Source organism: Falco cherrug, chromosome 5, assembly GCF_023634085.1.
Source record: "Falco cherrug isolate bFalChe1 chromosome 5, bFalChe1.pri, whole genome shotgun sequence".
In the NCBI taxonomy this organism is placed as follows: domain Eukaryota; kingdom Metazoa; phylum Chordata; class Aves; order Falconiformes; family Falconidae; genus Falco; species Falco cherrug.
Window position 1 is genome coordinate 93,460,324 of NC_073701.1, and position 14,294 is coordinate 93,474,617.

At 49.5% G+C, this 14,294-nt stretch overlaps 1 non-coding gene across 1 annotated transcript; it reads left to right on the plus strand.

The window, feature by feature from the left end:
• The first annotated feature begins 6,977 nt into the window (after nucleotides 1-6,977).
• LOC129736296 (small nucleolar RNA SNORD45) lies at nucleotides 6,978-7,062 on the plus strand. The gene has a single exon (XR_008732667.1). It is a non-coding gene; the product is annotated as a small nucleolar RNA SNORD45 (small nucleolar RNA).
• Nucleotides 7,063-14,294: the final 7,232 nt, after the last annotated feature.

The window sequence follows — 14,294 nt, forward strand, 5'->3', positions numbered from 1 at the left end:
TTTATCCCTGAAGTAAAAGAAATCTTTAACCAGGTATATCCGGGAGTAAATTCCAGGTAAGGCAAAAAATGCTTTACCTGTTACAGTAAAAATGATAAGCAGGAGGCCTGCCTAGTTCAGGTAAAACAATATCCCTTGGTCAGCAGGGCTGTGGGGGATATTGGCATAAAAACTGAAATAAAACGCACTGTGTAGTAGTTCTACTACCAATGTAAATCTGTGTGTTTTACCACGACACAGACTTGTTACGGGATGCACAGATGAAACTGCATTGACAACGAAGTGCTGAATGATGAATGATGCACCACTTATCTATAGGATGATGTACCTATGTTTATCTAAAAGCTGGGAAACATGCAAGGACCCTTATTGCTAACATGAGGGATGTACTAATTGCAAAGTCCTTGGATCTGTCATCTTTAAAAAGGCTCTCTGGTCCTAAGTTCCTGCTGTTTATGAAAGGTGGCAAAGACAAGGACTTAAATCATGGTCACTAGTTTAGTGAGATGTGTAAATGAGTTCCTGGCATTGTAATGAATATGTAAACGATTTCCTGGAAAGTTAATGAATAGGTCTGAGTTGCTTGTACAAAGAGGGGACTGAAAAATCCCCTCGGTGTGGGTGACTTTGGTGGAGGGATCCCCCATGCACCCAGCGCTGGTGAATAAAGATAACCTCCTCCGCTCACTCGAATATTGGTGACTGACTCTTTAAATCACTCTGGGTAATGTTATTGGCGGAGGCTACACAGGGCCTACAGGAAGATCATTTCATCCAGTCTCTCCACCACCGTGCCAGGGTGCGTCCCTCATTTTCCACTGGCACAGCACCTCTTGGTGCTCAGCGCTCCGCTGCTGTGGCTGCAGAGCCAGATACTCACTGCACCGTGCACTTCGGGTCTGCCAGCAAAACCCACGGCTCACCTGGCCCAGGATCTAAGGGATGTTTGTAATTGCCCTGTGCCTCAGTGCCTAGCTGTTAGACAGGGATGCCAGGGAACTGCCCTCACATTAAGAGGCCACAGAGGAAAAAAATTGTTACTTCTGATGCACTCTGATGTCACGGGTGAGATGAGAAAACAACAGCCTGCGAGGAAGATCAGCACTGCTGTCAGTGCAGAGGATAGCATGGGTGATAAATAAGGCCTTGGGCTACAGAATGCATTAAAAAGATCAGCAAATTCAGAAATGAGTACTGACATGCCTGTTCACCGGGCACAGTGGGGAGTGCTGTGCTCTACCTCGTGCTGTAGCTGTGTGACGGATCTGCCCCACGGAGGGGGCATCCACCCACCTGGGTACTGCACCGCTTCACTGTGCTGCTGCTGGGCTGCGGATGCAATTGCACACCCATCGAAGGGGCATGGGGGTGTGAACTGGCTGGAGTGGAGGTGATGATGGGGATACTGGGTATTGCGAGAAAACAGGGGAATTCCCCACTGAGGGCTCCTGAGGCGGGCACTGTGTGAGGTGGGAGTAGGACCAGGCAGTGCAGTATCCCACTCTCCATACATTTTAGCTGTGTGCTCCTGGGTAGCCCAGGTCCTGTGGCAGGATTTTGCTCTGTGATGTGGACTCACTTGCACAAGCTACTTCCTCACTGCAAACGGGGTGATTAGAGCCCCTCTGCCTCTGAGATGCACCCCTTCCCCCAGTATGGATTCTGGTAAAATATTTCCCATCTTCTAGCCTTTGTCTTAGCCCTTGTTTCTTCCAGTCTTCATAACTGCTATTGTTATTTTTTTTTCACATGCACAGAAAGCATCGTAACGTAATACAAATCAATAATTCTAATACAATAATTATGATAACTACAACAAAGGGCTGCTTCAGCCACATAAAATGAGGTAGGCAAGAAGTAAACTTTTCCCAGAGGTCAGAAAATCCAAAGGAAGTGTCATCTAGGGATACTTGATGTAGTATTTTGGGGGTTATCCAAATTTGTTGCAAATCCGTTTCAATACGTTTTTCTTGGTTAACATAGACACAGCAAGTTTGATTAATAACCATACACAATCCTCTTTCTTTTGCTAAAAGTCTGTTCAGACCCATTCAGTTTTGAAGTACTACATTTCTTAATGAAGAAACTTTGTTGGACTCCCTGTACAGCGTCCATGGTGAGTTTTTCCATTTGTTCTATTGTGGCAGAAATATTTATTATTGCTTTTTCTAACTCACCCCTAATGAAGGAAGATGCCGTCTCGCAAAACTATGGAATGCTGAGGGGCTTTTGGGTCATCAGGGGGTTATTAGTTCCTCATTTAACCAATTTCCATGGGGATCTCAAAACACCTGGTGGAGGATGCGAATGATTAAATACCCTGCCTTGGGGAACTGGTATCCTACCCCAGATTCACCTTGCCGTCAGTTAGGTAGTCTTTTCCTGGCCCTGCCATCTCCACATAACCACCATAATCCTTGATGTAAGCAGCTATAGGTCTGATTAGCGAGCATATCTAGATGCACTTTCCCACATTTCAGGGTAATACTATATTTTCCTTTTGTATTAGTTGGTGTTAGAATTGGCGGGCCACATACACTCCAATTCAGAGCAGTATAGTTTAAACTGAGCCATCCTGTCAGTGGAGCATTCATTCCCATCATTCCCTCTAATTATTGTAGAATTTCCTGATTTCTGTACTTCATATCAGGGTCCTGCCGTACTATCTGGAGATTTGTAACAACCAAATCCTGTATGATTAAATGGCCAGCTCCAATTTGCCTGTGATACCATTACACCATATAATGGAAATTCTCTACTACCTCTGGAAAATGCTGAACATACCCAGCAATCTGCCAGATTCAAAGCATTCGTTACATTATGGGTTAATTGTACAAACAGATTCTGGTCCCAAGAATGAGTTCCTATTGTACAGAACATTGTTAATATACAAACAATCAATGGTCTTTTTGTTGGATCCGAAGCCGCAGAGGTCTGGTAGGTGTTGATTTCCATTGTGACTTAGGGGCTGCCTTCGCTCTGGTGTGGTATGGGATGTAAGCAGTATTTGGAAAGGACCTTCCCACTTCTTTTCCAGAGGTGAACCTGAAAGAGGTCTGACACATACATAATCTCCTGGCTCCATGTTATGCACAGGTCCATCAAGACCTGGAGCTCCAGTTCCTAAAACTACGTCTCGAAGCTGTTTCTGCATGCTTCTTCCATAATCAGTAAGTACTTCATTCTCAACTCGGGCTGACGCTCTGCTCCTGTTTGTATACTATAAGGTCTCCTATACAATATCTCAAAAGAACTTAGCCCTTCTTTAGCTCTGGGCTTGGTTCTGATTCTCAGGCGCGTCAGAGGCAATGACTGAGGTCAAGATAAACCAGCCTCCTGTCCAGGTTTTACAATTTGCGGCTTAATTAGGTGGTTCATTTTCCACTTGACCACTTGCTTGTGGATTATATGGGGTGTGTAACTGCCAGTCTATTCCTAAAAATTTAATAACTTGCAGAATGACTTTTTCAATGAAGTGTGGCCCCCAATCGGATGAGATTACTGCTGGAACCCCAAATCTCTGTACTCTTTCTTGTAATAGTACTTTGGTTACTTCTTTAGCTTTGTTGGTTCGGCAAGGGCGTGCTTCGGGCCACCCTGAAAAGGCATCCTCAATACCTCCTGCATGACCAGCAGGTATTAGGACCCCCCTTTTGGGGTCGGTGAGCCTGGATTGCGATGACGGTGCCACCTTGTCCCGCGGCCCCACGGGGATTTCAGGAGTTCACCTGGCTCCCGGCTCCCCCTTCAGCTCAGCTGCCCCCTGCCCCGCACCCGCCCCGCACCCGCCCCAGCCCCTCCGCGCCCCGCTGGGGTCTCCTTCATGTGCCCACATGCCGGGGGCGTCCGTGCCCTGGGGAGCCCGTCCCGGCGCGGGCACGGAGGGGAGCGTCGCAGAGCCCCCCGGAACGGCGAGCGCGGCTCGGGGAACGCCGGCCGAGGCGTCCCGGGGCAGGGGGGGCGCGGGGGCCCCCCAGCCCCGCAGCGGGCTCGCTCCCGGGGCTCGCTCCCCGTGCCCCGAGTAACCCCCCGGCGCCGGGCGAGGGGCTGCGAGGAGCCCGGGGGAGGGGTCGGGCCAGGGCCCCTTTCCCCGCGGGGCTCCGGCTGAGGGCCGGGGCGGGGGGACCCCGGGGCGGGCAGCGGGGCCGGCGGCGGCGGCCCCTCCCTGTAGCGGGGCGGCTGCCGGCGGCGGGGCCGGGGCGGGGAGCGGAGCGGCCGCTGAGCGCCGCCGGGCCGCGGCCGCGCCGGGGCAGGTGAGCGGGGGCCGGGGCGGCGAGCGGCGGGCGCGGGGGAGAGCGCCGGGGGGGCGGCGGGGCCCGGGCCGGGGCGGGGAGCGGGGCCGGAGCCGCGCTGGGGGGCGCGGGGCTGCGCGGGGGGCCGGGGGCTGCGCTGCCGGGGGGCGGCCGCGCTGTGCCGGGAGCGCCGGGCGGTGCCGGCTGCCGGCACTGGGCTGCGGCCGCGCTGCCCGGGCCGTGCCGGGGGCTGGCGGCGCTGCGGGCCGGAGCGGCGGGGCCCGGGCTGCCGGCGCGGCGCGGGGGGCGCTTTGCTGCGGGGGGCGAGCCCGGCGGGGGGTGCGGGGGCGCAGGGGAGGCGAGCGGACCCTGCGGGGGGCGTGGGGGTGTCTCCTGCCCGCCGGCCGCCTCGGGGGGCGGCACGGGGGACTCCAGCCGACCGCGAGCCGGGTGCGGGAGCCCTGGAGGGTCCGGGGGCTGAGGGGGGGGGAGGCGGGGAAGCAGGAGGCCGCCCCCCGGGCGCCGGCGCCTCCCCAGCTCGCCAGACCCCCGAGCCTGCCGCGGCCCCGCTCGCCCCGCGCCGCTGCCCCCGCTGCAGCATCTCCCCCGCAGGCGGGCCCCAGCCCCAGGTGCCCCCGGCGCTGCCGTGGCGGCGGCCAGCCGGCCCCCCGCTGCCGCTCGGGAAGGGCCTGCGGCAGGAGCGGCTCCGGGCGGGGCCGAGCGGCGCCGGTCACGGCCCCCTGCGCTTCTGTCCCTCTGCCGGGGGCCGCGCCGCCTCGGGCTGGCGGGGTTTGTCCCTGCCCGGCCTCGCCCCCCGCGGCGCGGGTGCGGGAGGGCAGCGGGGGCACGGCCCGGTGTGGGCAGGAGCCGGGCCGGCCGGGGCGAGGCGAAGGAGAAGGAACCCGAGGGCAGGCGGGCGGCAGCTGCCTCCTGCTGCGGGCACAGAGGGCCTGGCCCTGCGGTGGGGGGGGACCAGCCCCGCAGCAGCCGGGTGCCAGCGTGCACAGCGGGGTCCGTGTGTCACCCGCGGGGTCCGTGTGTCACCCACAGCCTGGGGCGGCCCCCGGTGCGCGAGGGAGCGACGCGCCGTGTCCGGGAGGCCGCGTCTTGCGAGGAACAGCTGTGAGACACCCGGGGGTTACCGGGGGTGGGGGAGCCGAGCGGCCGGCGTTCTGCGGGAGGGAGGGAGGGAGAGGAGAGGGGGAAAGGCGCGTCTGAACTGGCACATTTTTGCAGCGGTACCAAAGCGAGAGCTGTGGTGAGTCCTGGTCCGTGGGACCCTGTCTCCCCTCTTGTGTGCCCCAGGCGCCCCCTGCCCCTCCTCTGCCCCCCCTCCCCTTCCCTGTGCCGCTGTGATTTTGTGTGGGGGTGACCCGGGCTGGACCGAAGCTGCTCTTACCGCTCCCCCTCCTCCGCTGGACAGGGGGGACAGAATATAACAAAAAGCTCACGAGTGGGCACAAGGATGGGGAGGTCACTCCGCCATTACCTCCGTGGGCGAAACAGACTGAACCTGGGGAAATCAGCGCGATTGATTAGCAGTCAAGTCAGAGCAGGAGAACGTGCCGGAAAAGCAAATCTTCAGAACACCTTCCCTCCAGCCCCCATTTCTACGGGGCTTAACTTTACTGCCGATTTCCCTGTCTCCTCCCCGCAGGGGGATGGGGAACGGCAGCTGCGGTCAGTTGATCACACAGTTGTTTCTTCTTCTTTCTCCTCCTTTTCCTCCTCCTCCCCAAACCTTGCCATACAAACCCATCGTGTTTTGATTCCCTGTAGCTCTCCATCCTATTCTTCTGTCCTGCTCCCTCTTCCCTTCTGTCTTTCTCATTCTGCTGCTCCCTTCTCTTTTACTCTCTCTGCTTGTGTCCCACTCCCTCTCATTCTCCCCTTTTCTTCATCCTCCGCCTCTGTCCTGCAGCCCAGGGCTGGTTTTCCCTTTACATCTCTGTCCTCATCTGTATCCCCGTCTCTTTTTAGGTTTTCTTCTTCTCTTCCCCCCCCCCGCCTTTCCCTAACGCCTCTGGTCTGTTCCCTGACGTTCTTTTCCTCCTTGCACCTGTACGTGCCACTCGGGGTCCAGGGAGTTGTCTGGAGGTGGGGAGCACCTCAGGAAAGTCTGTGTCCAAAGAGGCACTTACTACTGTGGAATTCCTGACTCCCCCCAGGCATGGGAATCTCCCAAGCCAACACCACAACTGACCTTTTCTTGGTGTTTTTTAAAGGTGATGCCATGAAAGGATGGGGTAAGAAAACCTGATGCCCTAAGCGTGTCATTTCCAGAGAAACATGTTGCTTATATGCCTTCATCTGGGAGGAGGACAGGTGAGTAGATTGTGTTGACTTGTTTCAGCACAGCTGTGCTTTTATTAAGAGGAATGACCTTTTTCTTGTTAAGAGTTAGGGGTTGCTTTTTCTGAGAATTCTGCCCGTCTGTTCAACAATCGCTGATGTGTTGCGTGCTTTTCCCTCGAGGAAAAGGACCCTGTCTCAGTCTTATTTATTCACCATTGCTCGCTCTGTTGTAGAAAAAATTTCTCACCATAAGGCTCCAGTGCTTCCAAATGGCAGGTTGGTGGTCTGCATAATGTATCTGTAGTCCCGTCTCAAGGAATGCGTTAACGGTGTTACGAATTATAAATTTGTAAAAAATTAAAAAGTAAAAAATTAAAAGCTTCCTGCCGTAGGAAGACAGTGTGTTGGGTTTGAAACCTTTGGGTAGGACAGAAGGAGGTTGCCACCCTGGGTCAGTGGTGAGTGCTGGCATGTATCGTCTGATCTAGAGCTGATGTCTGTCACCACTTTAGCTCTAGAATTACTCTGAGACGCAGGGAACTCCAGTTCCCTTCAGCTGCAGCCTTGGAGCTTTTCCAAGCAGTGGGATGAAATTCCTGTCACAAGCTGTAACCCAGCTTAAGGAGAAGGGGGCACAGTTTGAGTTTTCTTCCACGTAGGCATCTGGGAGGTACAGTTCTGAGCTTGATACTGCTACTAGGAGATGCTTTCAAGTGAACTGAGTGTGGCTCTGGCGACCCAAAGCTGGACAGGGTTGGCAAATGGTGATGTAGAGTTTTGGTGGTAAACTTGACCAGCCTGTCTTAACGAGCAGGCATGTTCTTTGTTTGCAAGCACTGTTTAGTCCCGCCTAGGCATCCCGCAAGTTTGAAGGGCCGTGGTCACATCATCCCTTGGTCACACACAATGAACAGTTGCCTGTGCTTTTTAAGGAGCATGCTTGGTTATATTTTCTCTGTTTGGCTTTGCATTTGGGAAATAATGTAACAGTTACAGCTCAACTGAAGGAGCACGATACCTGACGTGGCAGAGAAGGAGGTGTGTTTTACTAATTTTTTGGTGTGCATCAGTTTGACCCCAAAATGACATTGTGTCAAAGCTTGTGGCCAGGTTCCGCTGTAGATGTTGACTTGGGGTATGAGTGGCTCCAGGTGTGCTTTAGGAGAGCTCTGTTGGTGTAGATGTGCTGAGCAATTGCTCTGCTGTGTGTGCAGCTGTTCTGGTTTGGCTTGCAGGTGTGAGCATGCAAAAGAAAACTCGCAAGTGTGGTCAGCCTTGCTGTAAAGTCAGAACGGTTTCTACTGCTGAGAGCCTCCTGAACATTTCAGGCTGGCCAAGCGTTGTGCCCCGGTGTTTCTGAAAGTCCACAGCTCTGCAGTTCTCTAGGAGGGTGATGCCAAAACGGCACAGAGTAACTGCTCAGAGATGAATTTTGTCTTTAAGCAGCAAAGGTATTTATTTCGTGCAATGCTGGGGAGCTAGCCAGTTCGCACCAGACAAACTAGCCCCAAAGTTTTCAGTGAAAAGTCAGGTAATTTATACAGTTTTCACGAGAGGTTACAACATCTTTACATACATATTCATTTGATTTTGACATCTAATCATCATATTCATAATAGATGGGGTTTAGGCGGAGCTTGAAGTGGAGTCTTCTAGAATTGTCTTTTGGGGAGACTTTTGGGTGGTCGTTCCGTTCTTTGGCTGGAGCTTGCAAAGCCTCCTGACTCATGGCCTTCTCATCTCCTTCAAATGCCCACCTTATCTTTATTTATGACTGCTAGATTGCTCAGAGTACATTTCTCCTGTCTCTTACTTCAGTAGCATCAGCAGAACAGAACAGGCCGTGCCGTCTCTGTTATATCTCAACATAAACAGAGCATCCCCCAGAGCATGGTACCACACTCATCCCGAATAATCTTTCAAGACCTTGCTCTGTTTCATTCCCCCTTTTTCTTAGGACTTGGGAAGTCTTTTGTCAAGTTCTGAAGACAAAGGGTTTTGGTAGACATGCATCATTGATCACATTATTTGTGTTCTTCTGACTATGATACTTAGTTTATACCACAGACAGACGTTTAAGAGAGATAACAGGATCATTCCTTCCAACATGACTTAACATGGGATGTATTAAATAGTAGAATACTTGTGTTGCTTTGGGGGAATGGCCTGCAAAGGTGTCCCACCAGTGATGTTCTCCAACTTGTTCTGCATCAGCTAAAGATGGATTTTATATTTTCAGAGTCACGTTTCTCCTGTCGAAGCATGTGTTGGGCCGTTCTGTTTATTTCTTGGACCAGTCTTTCTATGTTGGGGTGTCTAAGCATTGCTTTGAAGAGGCTAATGTTCATGCCTATTTTTAATTTAGGTATATCATGATACAGGGTATAATCAGTTCCAATTAACTGTCTGGTAGTTACAGGAACAACATAACCAAAGTCACAGCCTACAATTCTAGTAAAATTATACATACAAAATTTAGTACCATTTGCCATTTCATGACAATTATCAATACTCTTGTTACCAGAAGAAGTTGTAACACATGTGCATCCATTTCCTACATAAAATATTTGTGGCTGGGCTTTAATATGTGGAAACATTTCAAAAGCACGCATAGCCTTTTTGATATCTAAACACAGATCTTCATTCTCTTATTACTGCGTTTTCACAGATGTATCCCAGTTGTTCCCTGGGGAACATGTTCATTCCATGTTCATTGACTGCCACTTGCCTTTGGTCTGACCATAACTTGCCCAAACATTATGGCCTAGGGGTCTGACAGTGACTTTCTGGTGTATGGCTCCTAGTGTCGCAACGGGAAAGATTGCCTGTTCTTTTGCTGCACTAATTGGGAGCACATATGCTTCAGTTTGCTCCTGTTGTGGGTTGTAGGTGAAGTTTACTAGTTGTCACCAAGCCTGGTGATGTTTTTCAAACTGAGTGGTGAGGCTGGTTTTGCCTATTATTTCCCTTATTTCTTGAGATAGTATTCCTGATGTTCCTTCCTGTTGCGACGGAGGGAAGACACAGTCGCTCAATATGAGTGATCAGCAGACTTCGTTTATTGTCTCTTACAGTCACCTTTTATGCCTTCTTATAATTAGCTCATACATATTACAAAAGTTAAGCTCATTATTGGTTAGTTGCCTAAATACCAAGCCCGCCCCTAGTTTCTCTTCTGTAGTTTTCTGTTCCCACCTGCAACATTCTTTTCCCACCAAAATCTTCCTGTTACTGTGTAACAAGGACAGCCAAAGACAGTGTATTTTGCTTTACTTCAGATAAGCTGAGAGCGATGCGCATTTTTGTCCAGCCAGCTGGACTATGTCTATGTGACCCTTTTCAGCTAGCCAGTTATCCACAATTCCCCCGTTTTTATTTTGGGCGACATAGGCTTGGTTGACCATTTTCAATAACAGCGTTTTAACACAGGAAAATACACAGCCAACTTATAAAATCTCAGTTCAGAAGTATAATTCCTGAAATACTTGAAAAATAAAGTTAGCTTGAAGCTTTAATTTAGATGCTCTTTCTGTTCCAGTGATATAAAAAGTTTAAAAAATTCAAAGGTAATTTTAAAGTTCTGAACATGGACTAATGCAAGCTCAAAACCCAAAAAGAAACCAAACTGATGTTTGACTAGGAATATTTGCAAATATTTTAGTGGAAAATCCCTGACCATTAACAATTTTCTGTCCAAATAACAACTGCCCTTATGCAACCAACCAATCCATACATTTTCTGAAGAATTCCTCATTGATATCAAAGAATTAACAAAGGGAAAAAATTAGTTCTAAGCTATATACATTCATAAGTGTTTTTTTCAATAGTTACATACAGATTTACACACTAAGCCATGATGGCTTGTAGGTGATACACACAAGAAGAGTACGTTGCTTATCTGTCTGAATGTCTATGCTAAATTTGACAACTATGCCACAAGCCAAGCCTACATGGGTGCTGTGTTATGCACGTTCCTTAACAAACAGAAGTATAATAGGTAAATTCCCAAGATCTAGTCCCCAACCTAATTATATTATTTTGTAGCCAATTAAGGAAAATAACACAAATGTGCGTAACTACATGTGCACACACCTTTTAGTTCAGAACCAATCTGTGATATAAGGCCTTAGCCTTATGGCATCATTGAATCTTAATGAGTACAGTAATTAAAAATGCAGTCTTACTGTAAGTGTGATTTATGCTGACATTCCCTCAAATGCTACATGTGAGTATTTCTCGCTCAACTGCCTCAAGTTAAAATAGTAGTATTTGTTAATATGTATTAAAAAATCATTAATTCTCTACAATAGCAGTTGACTTCCATAACACTATGTAAGCAAAAGAGGCTTAAGATGGGTTTTTTGAATACTGACAATTTATTTTAGACTGTCTAAACTCAGGTCTTGAAAGATTTCACTCTGCCAGACATAGAAACACTGTTGCACTCCAGTTGTGATATCCCTTTTCCCAAGTTGTCACATGCACATCTCGCTCAAGCAACATTATTGTCAAAGTTTCTCTCTGCTACATAAAAGCATATTGCACTTGTGGATATAAAAGACAGCACCCTTACTTAGATTATTACCTTACTACCTCATAACTCTTAGTATCTCTGATTTCATCACTTCAAAAATTCACCAGAAGCAGATAAAACCACAGCATCAGACTAAACTACACCTTAACTGCTGATTCAAATAAAGGCATTCTCTTCAGATATGCCTAATGCTTACAAATAGTGTTGGCTGGTTTTGATCAAAAAACTATTATTACAATAACGATCAAAAATAATAATCCTGTTTGCAAAATGCCTTTAAGCCAGCCTCCTAGTCCCAGCCAATTTCCACATTCAGAATACAGCATAAATACAGAATACAGAATAAATTATCTCCATCAAGGCAAAAAGGCTTCTCTTTAAGCACAGAGATGTTTGCTAGTTCAAGGCAGAAACCCATTTCTTGTAGGGGACACCTTCCCTTAACATTCCTGTGGCTACAGATTGTATCCACTGCTGAGTATTGGATAGCAAGTGCAACCTTTTTTGCTAATGCCCCCGGTCTGATGAGATTACTGCTGGAACCCCAAATCACGGTACTATTTCTTATAATAGTGCTTTGGTTACTGCTTTGGCTTTATTGGTTCAGCAAGGGTGTGTTTCTGGCCACCCTAAAAAGGCATCCGTCATGACCAGCAGGTATCATGACCCCCCTTTTCTTGGGAGTTCTGAGAAATCAGTTTGTCACGGTTGCCCTGGATATTTTTCTTCTCCAATTGTCCCCATTTGATTCATGTTCTCCCTACAATTTTGTCAGTCTAAATATTTATACTATGAGTCAGTGCCCCAATGGGTCTTGTGACGTTCTTCCTTCCTGGGTGACCCTCTTACAACAGCGGGGGCCATTCCTCACATCAAGGTCTGGCATGGCACATGTTCCCACCACTCGGCACCTACTGGCTTGCAGCCAACAGCAGAATTCAAGATTCTTCTTGGTGGCAAACACAGAGGCCAACCCAGTCTTGCCCTTGACTACGGTAGGAGGCACTTGACCAACCTTATTCCTTGTACTTTGTTGTCAATGCAGAGTTTCATCTGCGCATCCCATAACAAGTCGCTGCCATGGCAAAACACACAGATTTACATTGGTAGTAGAACCACTACACAGTGCGTTTTATTTCAGTTTTTGTGCCAATATCCCCCACAGCCCTGCTGACCAAGGGATACTGTTTTACCCGAACTGGGCAGGCCCCCCTTTTCATTTCTGCTGTAACAGGTAAAGCATTTTTTGCCTTGCCTGGAGTTTATTCCCGGATATACCTGGTTAAAGATTTTGGTGAAATGGCATTCTGATTTTTTTTTCTTAATTTGTACTTCAGAGGTTTCACAATGCTTTTTCCTGGCGGCCAGTAGCTCCCACAACTGTAATAAATTCTTTTCTCGCTGAAGTTTAACACCAAATAAGTTGGTTTTGTATTCACTAAAAATCCCACCTCCTTTTTCTCTAGTCCCCAGCTTTAATTTAACCAGTGGATCCGCTAGGGCGGATTCCCCAGGCCTCTCAGTCTGGTTCTGATGCAGTCACCGGAACCCCCTGATGGTTCTTCAGCTTTGGGCAATCTGGCTGCCCGTGCCCACTTCCCTACGATGTGCCCACTGATCTGGGCCCGCAGGGCAGGGTTCGCTCTTTCACCTCTGCCAGGCATCCCTCCTCTGCCTCTGCCTCTGCCTCGTCTTCTCACCTTAGTCCCTCTGCCAGTTTTCACTTTTCCCGAAGCCGCCGCCGTAGCTGTGACTACAGCACGACTCAGCTTTTCTTCTCTGACCTGCTGTGCTTGTGCCGTGCTGCTTCTGTCAGCTTCTCTACATGGCGATTACCCAGTAACAGTCAACCCTTTTTCTACTCCTGTTGGGTCATCCTGATAGTCTTTCACAACCGACTTCCAAGCATCTAAATCTCCCATCACAGATTCGCCTTTATTCCCGCCCGCCCCCCGCCCCCACTGCGTGCCCTGAAGGGGCCAGTTCCCGGTCCTGTCGTGCTGCAAATGCTGCGGCCCTTGGGGTGACATTGTCAGGTCCTTCAGCTCTGGTGTCAGCAACAGCGACCCCCGCCTCCTCGCACTGGAAGGATTCCGGGCAGGAGATGCTCCCTGCTCTGCAGCAGGCACAAGTGCCTGCCTCTGCAACAGCACCTCTGCTTTGACCCTTTCGAACCCTGAACGCAGATCTGCTCTGTGCTGCTTTAAGTCTGTGTCCTTACCTGTGGTGCCTTTGCCAGCAACCAGCAACCAGCCTGCCACGCGTCCAGCCTGGCTCAGCCGCACCTCCCAGCGGGTGTGGGGCTTTGTACAAACTCACCCCAAGACTTTAACCCTTCCCTGGGGTCCTTGACTCCCCCCCGCCTCAGGTCCTACATTAGTGCAAGTTTTTATCTCCCAATACGCTTCACCCCAGGAGGAGCCACAGCCTGAGGCTCTGTCTTTACAAAACACAGCGATCCTATATTACACAAAAAACTTCAACAAGAGCATCTTTCTAGTTTAGGTCTCAGTTTTTCCTTGTCCTTTTCTAGAGCCAAAGTCAAAGGATCAGGTGGTGCTATATTAATCCCACGCTCCTTCTGCCACACTCTGTATGGCTTCTCAATGTGAAAAACAAATCTGCATGTGTCGTCCCATTTCCCTTGTCATCTTAAAAATAGCATTAACTGTAGCGAGGTGTTACAGTTTCCTGATCTTCTAAGATACATAAAGGCCACCATTGGTTATAATATTTTATCAATGTTTGCTTGACGTGTGGAATCAGACTCCACAATCTTTATCAGATTGTAAAGTAGGTATGTTTATTCAGCGCTGGGCAGCACCAGGGGTAGTCCCACCAAAGCCGTGTGCGCCAGGGCCAGCAACTTGTCTCAATTTATATAATCAAATGTTGCATATACATAAGATTTCCAAATATACCGATACATATTCATAACCTAGCCCTGCTTCATATTAAAATTAGTTCCAAGAAGTCATTTCCATATGTCCCTCCCAACTGCGTTTGCGTAGTGCCTCTTGCTGGTCATGGGGGTCATGGGGATGAAGGCTTGGTAGTCTTTCTCACTCTGAACCTTCTCTCTTTGCCAGACTCAGTTGCTCCTTGGTCTTTGTCCAGACTATAGAGTTGGTTTTAGCTAGTTCTCATCACAAACTGTCCTTCAGGAGGAGCTGTAGACTCCTTGCTTCAGTTAATTTACACAATAGTTAGTAAAACAAAGCATTATTTATCAA